Genomic DNA, 14421 nt, shown 5'->3' with positions numbered 1-14421 from the left:
ATATATCTGGTGAAAGTTATGTTTTCTTGAATGACTTAATGGGTCTAAGTAATAATTGTTTATAATAATTATTTAACGTTTACTTATAGTTGGTATACTGACCAAGGAATCTTTGCATTGGTCAAGTGATCAATTCACCTGTTCACTCCCACAGGTGACAGTTTCTTTATAAGTGGTTATATTTATATATATATATATATGAAAAAAAAAAAAAATATATATATATATATATATATATATATATATATATATATATATAATAAGTGTACATAAAATCCTTTATCCTCTATTAAGAATGGCCTATGGCCAAAAAGTAGATGTCTCTTTTTGATTTTGGCACAGGTTTCTTATTTTTCCATTTTTGTTTGTATTTATAATCCCATGTTTGTATGTGAACTTTAGGTGTTATATATAACTAAACAAAGTTTAGAAAAAAAAAAGGATATGTAATTTATTATTTTGTTATATATTTTAATATGTTTGTATATTTGTATATGACTTAAATTATGTACAATTAGGATATTTTTACAGATTTGCCATGGGTTATGCTCTTACGTAAAAACAATCAGATTTGTTTTATCATTAAGCATGCCTCTAGCCCTTGATAATGGAATATCATTATCTTAAAATGATGCCTATAGGAGCTGAGCTTTAAATCAGCTCTATTCCAGAATCAATTTCTCTTCACATCAGCAGCTGTATATCATCTTGTCTGTGTTGAACCCTATTGAAGCCACCTGTGGGATACAATAGTCCTGGTTCGGGCAATTATGAGTGGCATTTAATAATGAACACAATTGTAACACCTAGTTAGACCTTAATTGACAATCAGTCTTTGTTCACAGTGAAGTGTCAATGGACTTGACAAGGGGCCTGCTTAAATATCACGGCTATTGCCTGTCACAGCTAGAAGTACTGCAAACTGCCCCCAATGCAGCCTCTAAGAACAAGTGCTTATGAGGTCATTTATCATCTTGTTTACAGACTAGCTTCTCTGCACATTCATAAGAAAGGCGTGAAAGGAATGTTTAGATACGAGTCTTCTCCTAGAATCTATATACTAGATTGTAATTAAAAGCAATGATAATGCACACCTAGCTATAGTCTTTAAGCCAATTTAATTAAGTTGAATATATCATTATACAGAGTATTATATTATTAATATTTAAAATATTCTTTAGTTATCAATATATCCTATTATATATTGCTGTTTGGGAATGGTCTTTAACCCCTTAAGGACACAGGGCATGTGTGACATGTCATAATTCCCTTTTATTCCAGAAGTTTGGTCCTTAAGGGGTTAACCAGGGTTCAAAGTTTCAAGTCCTACACTATTAGCCAAGCTTAAAAGTTACTGACCACCTCAATTCTATAGGGTCTATGGCATATTCTACTATTATACAGAAAGATTAGAAATATTCCTAACCCATAGTTTGTCCAAAGAAAATAATTGTTCAAGTTTATTCCTATAGGGTCATATATAAATTGGAATTGGAAATATGAGCCCTATGCTACCTACCTACTACATGGGAAGGTAACAGCAGCTGAATTAGACTCACTAAGCTTTCTTAAGTTCTAACACATTCTTATGTACTTTTACTCATTCATACATATCTCAATGACAGGACACCTTCCATTAGTTTAGATACTGTCACCAGCAAGCATAGAGGTGTAGAACATCTAACTGGTTGGTTTTGTCAATGGACACTATGTTGAAAAAATATGTACTTTCAGAGATACATGTACATTTTTCTCTGTTCAAAGTAACACACAATGTTTTCTTTTCCATTTTTTAAAGAAGTAAAATCTGAATTTCAAGTTCAATGCTTTTTAAGGAAGGAATCTGTGGGTCAAACTTTAAATTATCATTTTAGAGTCACAATCTATCGAGAAATCCAGTCTCCTCACTTGTATTTATATGAATTTATAATTCTCTCCTATATTTTTCCTAAGCCAGAATGTGCATTTGGATTTTTACTTGGTGGCTTGCCGCGAAGGTCACATTCTACAAACATTGAGTCTGACTTGTAAAAGTTTGACTCAAATAATAAACTTTGGAAAAAAAACTATTTTCCTATTCAGCTGTTCAGGAAAGTCAGTTGCAATAAGTCAAGAATTGTCTCACAGTACTGGGTCCTGTAAGCTGGATAATGATCAAAAACCTAATACAAGCCTTTTAGAAAGAGCTTTTTAAATGCTTTCATATTTTGGATAAACATTTAAAATTAATATTTTTTTTAATATACTGAATTTTCTTTCATATATTGTATAGATTTTTATATTTTACATATTTTGAAAAAAATATTAAATTGTTTGAAAATCTTGTCCAATCAAAGTCATTCTATTATAAGCCTGGCAAATCAGCTATTTTTAAACATCTCCCAAACCTCAGTGTTCTCACCCTGATGGATGCCATTTAAGTAATCCTTGGTAATCCTTGGTAGGCAGATGCTTATGCATCATAAGATCACAAAGCCTAGCAATGTTATAAGCTCTCAGTGTTGGGCAAGTAAGTGTGATCTTTAGGTACACTTTTAATCCCAACTGAGGATCACTTCAATAGCAGTGCATTTGAGAATGTACAGAGACCCACCAGTACATGTCTAATCTGAACTGGTGGGTCAAGATGTGGATTTAAGGTCTTAATGACATACTAAATGAAAATCTGCCAAAGGGAATACAGTTCTGAAGACAGTTTAATCAACCACGAGAGAAGGTCAAAATCTTGAGATGGCATCATTTTTTTAATAACACACCGTTCACCATTATGTATCCCCTATACATTTAGTGCACTGTAGGCATTAATTAGTGATAGTGTAGTGGGCTAGGAAAAGCTAAAGTTTATTATGTTGTAGTAATTGTGACAATTGCATAGCTGATATCACCATCTATGGTAATAATTGCATAGCTGATATCACCATCTATGCAACACAGGATCCCATAACATAATTTGACCAGTAAAATAACAAGCAGATTTTGTGTGTGTGTGTAATATTTGGTTTGTAGTTTGGCCATTTATTAAAGGGACACTATAGCGTTAGGAATACAAATCTGTATTCCTAATGCTATGGTGCCCCTCTTTCTGCTTGTAGTCAGGTGCCCTACCCGACCGTGTGCAACAAACTATTAAGGAAATAGATGGTTTACATACCTTTTTTCCAACACCAGTGCTCCCCCTGTACAATTTCAATCTTCGCCTCCCAAAACATCACAGAGGAGACATGGCCTCCTGCGGCTATGTGCAAGTCAATACTTTCCTTTAGAAGCTTCCACGTTATGTTACCGTTATGTTACCGCATTTTACTTCATACTGATAGCCAGTATAGGTGTTAATAACAATGCAACATAAACAGTGCATTATCTTAACCCCTTAAGGACAGAGCTTCAGAAGCTTGTCTTTCACTTAATGACAACGGCATTTTTTGCATTTTTTGCTGTTTGCGTTCTACTGCAATTTGCATTTTACTAATTTATTGCACCGACGCATATTATATACCGTTTTTTAAAGGACAGAAAGGGCTTTAATTTGATGTAACATATATATATATACATAAATGCTTATTTATTATAAAAACAAATACAGAAAAATGCAAAAAAAAATGAACATTTTTGATTTTTTTTACAGTTTTTGCAATAATAATGTGTGCACAATTAGTGCAGGTTAAGGGAAGTAATTCAAAATAAATTCATTTAGTTGTTCTGATTTACAGAATATATAATGTGTCTGGGATTTTAAGTTGTTTTTGGTAGTTACAGGTCACAAAGCACAAGGAGTAAAATAAACTTTTAATGTGGAGCGATTTTAGAATTTGGTATGTTTGTCTTGTAAGCTTAATAGCCATAAAAGAAAACAAAATTGCCATACAAAAGTATATATTTATATAAAGTAGACACCACAGGCTATTTACCTAAGGTTGTTTTGACACTTTCTACGTAGCCATTTCACCGCCAACCTCTGCTAAATATTGGAGTAAAATTGTATTTTTGGGGGGTTTTGGCACACAAACTTATAACAAAGAACTTCTCATGTGTATTTTGTAAAGTTGGTGTGTGCTATTCCTGTACAAAGTTTTATTTTGTATTCAGTTACATCTGCTGAGTAATTGTATGTCTTTGGCACTATTTTGTGAAGCTACAGTGCCATATAGGAGACCTGTCCTTTTCAGTATTCACAGTCCAATTTTGAGAGACGCATTTAATGAGCCTATGCTTCCATTTGGGGTATTATAGTAGTTTGACTGTTCAAAAAAACCCCACAAAGGCCTACCATTTGTAAAAGTAGACACTCCAGGGTAACTCATAAGGTGCATATTGTACCTTAACATGCCCCCATTATTTCACCAATATATGACAAAGTATGTGGTAAAAAATAATTTTGTGCATTTTTTACATACGGATTGCATTTTTGCTGGGCATTTTGTATATTTCATATGTGCCACTAAGTTCAAACCCCCCAAATTATGCTCAGCTAAGTCTTCTGAGTAAAAGGACACCCCCATTGTATGTCTTTGGCACTATTTCGTGAAGCTACAGTGCCATACAGGAGACCTGCCCTTTTCAGTATTCACAGTAGAGTTTTGAGAGACGGATTTAATGAGCCTATGCTTCCATTTGGGGTATTATAACAGTTTGACTGTTCATAAAAACCCCACAAAGTTTAAAACCCCCAAATTATGCTCAGCTAAGTCTTCTGAGTAAAAAGACACCCCCAATGAATGTCTTTGGCACTATATCGTGAAGCTACAGTGCCATATAGGAGACCAAGCCATATCAGTTTTTACCGAACTTTGAATTTTGACGCTGGGCCTATGTGCTATTTCCAAGCATCTTCGCAGGTTTTAAATTTAAACTACCCCACAAAGGCCTACCATTTCTTAAAGTAGACACCCCAGGGTATTTCAAAAGGCATATTTTGAACCTTAGCGTGGGATCATTTTTCCGCTAGCGTGTACCAAGTGTAGTGGTAATAAGCATTTTTTTCTGCCTTTTTGACACACAAAGTGAGTTTGCACAGTATATTTTGCAAACCTTATGTGTACTACCACTGTATAATACTTCATATGTTGCTCAGCTATGTCTGTTGAGTACAAAAATACCCCAAATGTACCTTTCCCAGGTATATGTGGACATCGGAGGGGCACATTTGGGACACAGCCATTCCATTTTTTTTCAAACTTTAAATTTTTATGCTGTGCCCATGTCCCATTTTAGAGTATTTTACCAGGCTATATAATCCAAATACCCATAAAGCCATACCATTTCTTAAAGAAGACATCCCAGGGTATTTCAAAAGGCATATTTTGAACCTTAGCGTGGGATCATTTTTCCGCTAGCTTGTACCAGGTGTAGTGGTAATGAGCGTTATTAAATGTATTTTTTAACTTTTTAAAACTTTTTTTACTTTTTAAAACTATTTTTTTAACTTTTGTTTTGCTTATTAATTTTTTTAAAGTTTCCTAAAGTTTCGTAAAACTTTTTTTTACAGATTTAACATTTTTCTAAGCTTTTTTTATTTTTACCGTTAACCCCTAACTAGCAGTAAGCAGCACTAACAGTAAATTCCCCACTTTCCCATAACTCCCACCCACCCCATTTAGCAAAATATTTAATTATACAATATTTAAATTAGTTAATTAAATAAATGTAACCCCTGAGGGTTAAAAAATAAATAAAAGTTAATCGTCAGGGGTTAAAAAAAATTAGTTCACAGTATAGAAACATAGAAACATAGAAACATAGAATGTGACGGCAGATAAGAACCATTCGGCCCATCTAGTCTGCCCAGTTTTCTAAATACTTTCATTAGTCCCTGGCCTTATCTTATAGTTAGGATAGCCTTATGCCTATCCCACGCATGCTTAAACTCCTTTACTGTGTTAACCTCTACCACTTCAGCTGGAAGGCTATTCCATGCATCCACCACCCTCTCAGTAAAGTAATACTTTCTGATATTATTTTTAAACCTTTGTCCCTCTAATTTAAGACTATGTCCTCTTGTTGTGGTAGTTTTTCTTCTTTTAAATATAGTCTCCTCCTTTACTGTGTTGATTCCCTTTATGTATTTAAATGTTTCTATCATATCCCCCCTGTCTCGTCTTTCCTCCAAGCTATACATGTTAAGATCCTTTAACCTTTCCTGGTAAGTTTTATCCTGCAATCCATGAACCAGTTTAGTAGCCCTTCTTTGAACTCTCTCTAAGGTATCAATATCCTTCTGAAGATAGGGTCTCCAGTACTGTGTACAGTACTCCAAGTGAGGTCTCCCCAGTGTTCTGTACAATGGCATGAGCACTTCCCTCTTTCTACTGCTAATACCTCTCCCTATACAACCAAGCATTCTGCTAGCATTTCCTGCTGCTCTATTACATTGTCTGCCTACCTTTAAGTCATCAGAAATAATCACCCCTAAATCCCTTTCCTCAGATGTTGAGGTTAGGACTCTATCAAATATTCTGTACTCTGCCCTTGGGTTTTTACGTCCAAGATGCATTATCTTGCACTTATCCACATTAAATGTCAGTTGCCACAACTCTGACAATTTTTCTAGTTTACCTAAATCATTTTCCATTTGGCTTATCCCTCCTGGAACATCAACCCTGTTCCATATCTTAGTATCATCCGCAAAAAGACACACCTTACCATCAAGACCTTCTGCAATATCACTAATAAAAATATTAAAGAGAATGGGTCCAAGTACAGATCCCTGAGGTACCCCACTGGTGACAAGCCCAAGCTTCGAATATACTCCATTGACTACAACCCTCTGTTGCCTGTCACTCAGCCACTGCCTTACCCATTCAACAATATTGGAATCCAAACTCAAAGATTGTAGTTTATTGATAAGCCTTCTATGTGCAACAGTGTCAAAAGCCTTACTGAAATCTAGGTAAGCAATGTCTACTGCGCCACCCTGATCTATAATTTTAGTTACCCAATCAAAAAAATCAATAAGATTAGTTTGGCATGATCTCCCTGAAGTAAACCCATGTTGCCTCTGATCTTGAAATACATGTGTTTTTAGATGTTCAACAATCCTATCCTTTAACATGGTTTCCATCCCTTTCCCCACTACTGAAGTAAGGCTTACTGGCCTATAGTTGCCCGACTCCTCCCTATTACCTTTCTTGTGAATGGGCACAACATTCGCTAACTTCCAATCTTCTGGGACTACTCCTGTTATCAATGATTGGTTAAATAAATCTGTTAATGGTTTTGCTAGTACACCACTAAGCTCTTTTAATAGCTTTGGGTGTATTCCATCAGGTCCCATTGACTTATTTGTCTTTACTTTTGAGAGTTGAAATAGAACCTCTTCCTCTGTAAACTCACGTGTAATAAATGACTCATTTATCCTTTTTCTTAACTGAGGTCCCTTTCCTTCATTTTCATCTGTAAATACCGAACAAAAATATTCATTGAGGCAGTCAGCTAGACCTTTATCCTCATCTACATACCTTCCTTCTTTTGTTTTTAATCTAACTAATCCTTGTTTTACTTTTCTTTTCTCATTTATGTATCTAAAAAAAATAAAAAAAATAATACTGTGATCTGTATTTTGATCACTGTAGGCAGTGATCGACTGGCAGGGAAGGGGTTAATTTTTATTTGGACTGGGTAAAGGTTTTATTTTTTTAATTTTTTACTTAAACGTTATTAAAACTTTTTTTAACTTAATTTTTTAACTTTTTAAAGCTTATTTTAAAACTTTTTTTAATGTTAGCCCCTAGTTAGCCTAACACTAAATCCCCCAATTCCCCACTAACTTCCACCCTCCCCAGCTAGCTAAATTTATAATTTTAAAATATTAAAATTAATTAATAAAATAAATTTAACCCCTGAGGGTTAAAAAAAAAGAATTAACCCTCAGGGGTTAAAAAAAAATCAGATCATAGTAAAATGTAATCCCTGCCAATTGATCACTGTAGTCAGTGATCAATTGGCAGGGAAGGGGTTAATTTTTTTATTAAAATGGGTAAAGGGGGGTGGGATTTTAATGTAACTTTTTTTTTTCAACAGGGGGCAGGATCACTGATGATCCGTCTCCCTGCACTTCACACTGAACCCGGAAGTGCAGGGAGGCGGAAGGTAAGTATACACAGCACATGTGCTCGCTCTGACATGCTGTCAGAGCGGGCACATGTGCTTGGACAGCCCGATCCGGTGCTCCCGGTCTGCCTCTAATACAGAGGCAGACCGGAGCACCATTAACCCCACGATCGCCGCGATTGCGGCGATCTGGGGTTCATTTTCACGGGTGACGGACGAGGTCCGTCACTCGTCGTTAAGGCAATCCCCTGAGTGACGGACCTCGTCCGTCACTCGTCGTTAAGGGGTTAAAAACTGCAACTTTTTACAAAGCAGCATTAAATTAACAGGGACACTGTACCCAGACCACTTCAATTAGATGAAGTAGTCTGGGTGACTATAGTGTTAATTTAATTACTGCATTATACAGAGCCTTTGTCCATGGCCAGCACAGAACACATATGCATTATACTGATCATGTGTCTCAGAAATAATCTGACGTTCTACCTATGACTACAAAGTAACTGGAGTGGAGAGGTGAAGAGCTTCATTCATGTGGGCTTTATTATCTTAGAATTCATGAATGTACAAAGACAGGGCAAGACATTGTACTGTTGACAGAAAGTGATAAGAATTGCCTAGCCAGCCACTATTTATTTAAAGTTGACCTGTCATGGTTTGAGTCTGTTCCATATCTTTCCTGGCACCACTAAGATGTTTTATTTAAATGAGCCCCTTGACAGACCAAGGTAGCATAGAATAGACTCATTAGAATAGAAATCTCTGCTTGATAAAAGTGACAGGTCAACTTTTAACAGTGAACGTAACAGATGGAACGCATCTAAGTGAATTATTTGTATGCAGTCAGGGTGTTTTACTATATATTCATTGTAATACACCATGATCTCATGGGCAACTTGGCATAGAACTCAGGTGCACACAGTCCTTGATGAATACAACAATGCATTTATTGAACCGGCTTACTGCTGAGTAAAATACAAAAGTTTCATTCCAGTAAAAATAATACCTAATTTTGTAGCGCATTATAGAGGTTTCATGGGGGATTTTATTAGAGATAACAGCTGCTCTGTAGTCAAACCTGATAATGAAATGCAACAGACGGTGAGAACTGAGAAAAGTCACAACAGAATACCTGTGTTGAATAGGTTGGACCTCCCATAGGGTTACACCTTAAACAACCAGCATAAGAAATTTAACAGAAAGATACAAGAGATCTGCAATTAACTGTTGGTGTGCCAGATGTTTATGATAACATCCAGTGAAAGTCACAATAGCAGCAGATGAATCTCAGTGATTATTGTATAGTATTCTGATTCTGACCAATACAATCCCCCAGACAAGCAGTCTTCATACTGACATCTCGAAATGCCAAGTGTGTGCCCGGACCCCGTAAAAAAGGTATAGTCTCTCCACACTGGGAGGAATTAATGTTCGATCTATTCCTTCCAGCGCTCAGAGGAGGCCATGCAGGAAGACAGACACTGCCCAACTGCCGCCTGATTATAGCTTGCTTTCGGTGCTGGATCCCCACTGGACCACAGGGAAGCCACCCTCCAGGCAAAAGGTTGGCAAATAGTAGGGTGACTAATACATCTTAAATTTTCAATTTTTGTGTTTGTGTGTGTCTCTGCTTGTGTATGTTTGACTGTCAATGTGTGTATGCGTGAGTCTTTTAGTGTTGGTAAGGGGCGATAAGTGTTTTAATGGCTTCCCTGCAGGGTCTGGTGAGAGTCAGAAGCAGCGTGTGCAGAGTTATATGCTGGCACCCGCTGGCTGGAAACTGAGACACACACTGAGGGGAAGCAGGAAGGAGTATGGACAGTTAATTTTATTATATCCCATACACACTCCCATACATACATACACACAAGGTTTTACAAGGTTTTTTTTGTGTGTGTTTTTTTTTAATGTTTGCATATTATTTTGTGCTCATGTTTAATGTGCATGGAATTGTGTATGTAGTGTGTGTGTGTGTGTGTATATATATATATATATATATGTGTGTGTGTATATATATATATATATATATATATAGCTGGCAGTACTCCAACATTCCAAAAATGACCAAAATGTTTTTTTTATAGATATATAATCAATTAAGTAAATAGTAATTTATTCTTAGCATTTGCGGATTTGCTTTTTTTTTTTTTTTTTCAATTGTATGTTTTCTATGTTTTCTATATGGTATCCTGGTTCACAAATTTAGCTTTGGGAAACTGAAAGTATTCAGATATTGTACACAGCATGTCATCCCATAATGCAGCCATTAACAGATGGGTATATTAGGCATGTAACAGCTTTTCCTTATTTAGTTGGAATTTTCGGAATTTTCCTGTGCTTCTAAGTAAAAGCAATAACTATTTTAGTAGTATGAGAAAAGCGGAAGATGGACTGATAGCTTTAAAGCTTTATAAACATTTGATCAAGTGGCTCCTATTCCCAGTAGCCATTAGTACAAAACTATATCTAAAGCAATATTAAACAAACAAATGCTTCGTTTGAGTTTAAACTCCTAGCAGTGTTATTAACTAAAGTGAGGTTCCAAAGGGAACTGAAAGCGTCGCTGACTTTGAGATATTTTTGCATTTCGGTTATTTTGACCTTAATAGCCGAAATGCACTTTGAATTGACCTTGGATTCTCACTTTAATGAATACTTCTGTAAATCTGTATTTTAAATGTAATATTATTAATTTTATGCATGTTTTATATAAAATATTCAAATATTATACACGTTGAGTCCAAACTCCTATGAGGGGTACACTTCATGACACATGATGGCCAGAGCTATCTTGGTAAAGGGGTTACAATTTTCACTCCTTTACCTCTGTATTCTATCACCAAGTACTATGGCTCATTAATCCAGTGTAGCATAATGTCTTATGTATTTATTGTACCTCTGGTGCTGTGTAATTATTTGTCACTTTAAGTGCGTGAAAGTGAGTGTTTATATGCAGGCATCCATTTCACCTGTTATTTTCTTGGTAAGCAAATAGCAATGCAATAATATGGGTAGAGCCACGAAGTATGCAAATATCTGTATTGCCCTTAAAGGCTGACAATTTTGTTTAAAAAGTACAAAGGAGAATGTTTTTTTCACATAGCAATGTTTATCTTATCAGTGAGTATTTTCTGTCTTTTTAAATCTGTTATTCAGATTTTTGTTTTCTTTTTGAATGTTCAGTCTAGTAGTGATACATGTATGTTATCTGCATTATTATTTGCATGTCTGTTTATTCAGTCTGTAGTTCACGTTTTGAATCTAGGATATTTGTTTGCTAAGTGACAATGTGTTTTTTTTTGTTTTTTGTTTTTTTTATGAATGGCTGCAGTTTTTAAATGTTGCTTGGAGGTAGCTAAGTATTTGAGAGATTTTATGAACAGAATGCATATACTGAAAAACATATTGGAACCAGCAAAATAAGTGCAGATATGATGGATAAACAGGTGGATATACAAACAGATTGTTGAGTGAAAACTGACAATTTGGTTGCAATTTGGTTATTTTAAATGATTAGAATCTAGACAAAACTTTGTCCTTACTAAATAACTCCATTAGTAAAAAGACTCCAACTGTCAGTGGGGTGAATGGGCAGCATGTTTTTCTTCAATTCTCAGGCTAAATGGACATCACATCTTATTTAATGGGCATCATGTTTTTTTTTTGTTTTTTTTCCCATGGGAATGTTTATTTGGTTATATGCAGAAAGGAAAAAAAACTATTACAAAAAAAAAAAATGCATTTTAGGCGACTGTGCTTTATAGTACATGTGAAAAAATGTTTCAAGCCTTACCCTGATCAGATATGCGTACTCCATAAGCAATAAGGACCACATGTTTGCCCTTAACTGGGTGTATCTGTAGGGGTGCATTCTGCAGACTGTTAGGGATTTTAATACCTTCCTGCTATAGATCGTGCCTTGCAAAAGTATGCAAACATGTTGAAAATGATAATTTCGTTCTAGAATACAAAATATTCTAAGATTCTAGATTTTAGAGCCAAAATTAGATATTTGAAGGATATCCCCATAGCCAGTAACCTGTGTTTATTATACATAGCACCCCTCCATAGCCAGTAACCTGTGTTTATTATACATTATCCCCCCATAGCCAGTAACCTTTGTTTATTATACATTATCCCCCCACAACCAGTGACCTGTGTTTATTATACATTATCCCCCCATAGCCAGTAACCTGTGTTTATTATACATTATCCCCCCATAGCCAGTAACCTGTGTTTATTATACATTATCCCCCCATAGCCAGTAACCTTTGTTTATTATACATTATCCCCCCACAACCAGTAACCTGTGTTTATTATACATTATCCTCCCATAGCCAGTAACCTGTGTTCGGAAAGGTGTGTGATTGGGATAAGTGGTTGTGGCTGTATTTACCTTATCCTGGGACCGACCTGGCTCCTAAGCTTGAGCCGCGCGTGGCTGGATCACTCCTGCCTCCACACGAGCCGCATGCGGCTTGATCTCCTCTTCTGACTTAGTCGCGTGCACTGACCGCAGTGATCGGTCACGTGGCCGGCCTGGCACTAGGAGCATGGCTCAAGTCACGAGCTCGCTCTTAAACGGGCAGTGGGAGTCAAAAGTTGATTCAGGCTCCCATTGGCCCACGTCATTCCAGCACCCCCACACACAAACGTTTTGGGGGCACAATAGCTTGCATTTAAAAAAACAACAACTTTTTTGACTGTAATATAATAGCAGTCAGTTTCCTTCACACGTGTTCGTTTCAGGACCTGCCAGGGCACAGTGTCACACCAGTGCAACTCATATCTGGTGTAACAGTAGTGTACATTAAAAAAAAAAACTAGATATTTGACTGTGAAATAATAGCAGTCAGTTTCCTTCACACGTGTGCGTTTCAGGGCCTGCCAGGGCACAGTGTCACAGCAGTGAAACTCATATCTGGTGCAACAGTAGTGTACATTAGTGATGTCGCGAACATGAACATACTTTATCTGAAAATTATAATAATAATTTGATGATATGCGTTGCACAACATTAAAGGGAAATTATAGTGCTTGATAGTGATGTCGCGAACATAAAATTTTCCGTTCCCGAACGCCGAACGCGAACTTCCGCAAATGTTCGCGAACGGGCGAACCCGGTGAACCGCCATAGACTTCAATAGGCAGGCGAATTTTAAAACCCACAGGGATTCTTTCTGGCCACAATAGTGATGGAAAAGTTGTTTCAAGGGGACTAACACCTGGACTGTGGCATGGGGATCCATGGCAAAACTCCCATGGAAAATTACATAGTTGATGCAGAGTCTGGTTTTAATCCATAAAGGGCATAAATCACCTAACATTCCTAAATTGTTTGGAATAACGTGCTTTAAAACATCAGGTATGATGTTGTATCGATCAGGTAGTCTAAGGGTTACGCCCGCTTCACAGTGACAGACCAAACTCCCCGTTTAACGCACCGCAAACAACCGCAAACAGTCCATTTGCACAACCGCAAATTCCCCATTTGCACAAGGTTGGATACCAAGCTAGCCATGTCCCGTTCCTTGTCCTCACTGATGTCATTGAAGGTCTCTTCCTCCACCCAGCCACGTACAACACCAAGGGTCCCCGAAAGGTGAGAACAAGTCCCCTGTATTTTTTTTTTTTTATGTACACTACTGTTACACCAGATATGAGTTGCACTGGTGTGACACTGTGCCCTGGCAGGCCCTGAAACGCACACGTGTGAAGGAAACTGACTGCTATTATATTACAGTCAAAAAAGTTTTTTTTTTTTAAATGCAAGCTATTGTGACACCAGATATGAGTGGTGGCACTGGGACCACCTTAAAAATATTGGATATCGCTAAAAATCATGATCACTGTAACAAACCGTTTCAGCAGACAAGGGGTTAAAATCTGTTTAGGCGATATTCCCCTTCCAGATATAAAGGCAGCTTCAGTAAAACACCAAATTGAATACAAGTGAATGCACCAAACTCCCGAACTGCATACAAGGGAATAAGGTAGCACTCCAAACTCCCGAACCGGAACCTCACGAATAGCTGCTAGCAGACGAACAGGAAAAGCTCCCAAGCGGCTTACACTCCTGGCAATCAGTCTCTATCAGCATACAGTGAATCCCCCCAAAGACGAGACAAGGCTCCGTGTTGTGGGTCAAGCAGGATAATGTATAATAAACACAGGTTACTGGCTATGGGGGGGATAATGTATAATAAACACAGGTTACTGGCTATGGGGGGATAATGTATAATAAACACAGGTTACTGGCTATGGGGGATAATGTATAATAAACACAGGTTACTGGCTATGGAGGATAATGTATAATAAACACAAACACAAAAAATAAAAATGAATGCTGCTTCAGAATTAATCTAAATTGTATGC

The 14421-nt window shown here is 36.8% G+C and overlaps 1 protein-coding gene across 4 annotated transcripts in view; it reads left to right on the top strand.

The window, feature by feature from the left end:
- The window catches only part of HRH2 (histamine receptor H2), an 83921-nt gene that overhangs the window by 7164 nt on the left and 62336 nt on the right, over positions 1-14421 (top strand). The gene's annotated exons all lie outside the window — the stretch shown is intronic.

This window comes from Pelobates fuscus, chromosome 3 (genome assembly GCF_036172605.1).
Source record: "Pelobates fuscus isolate aPelFus1 chromosome 3, aPelFus1.pri, whole genome shotgun sequence".
In the NCBI taxonomy this organism is placed as follows: Eukaryota; Metazoa; Chordata; class Amphibia; order Anura; family Pelobatidae; genus Pelobates; species Pelobates fuscus.
The sequence above is the reverse complement of the archived record's forward strand: the minus strand, read 5'-3'. Positions and strand labels throughout refer to the sequence as shown.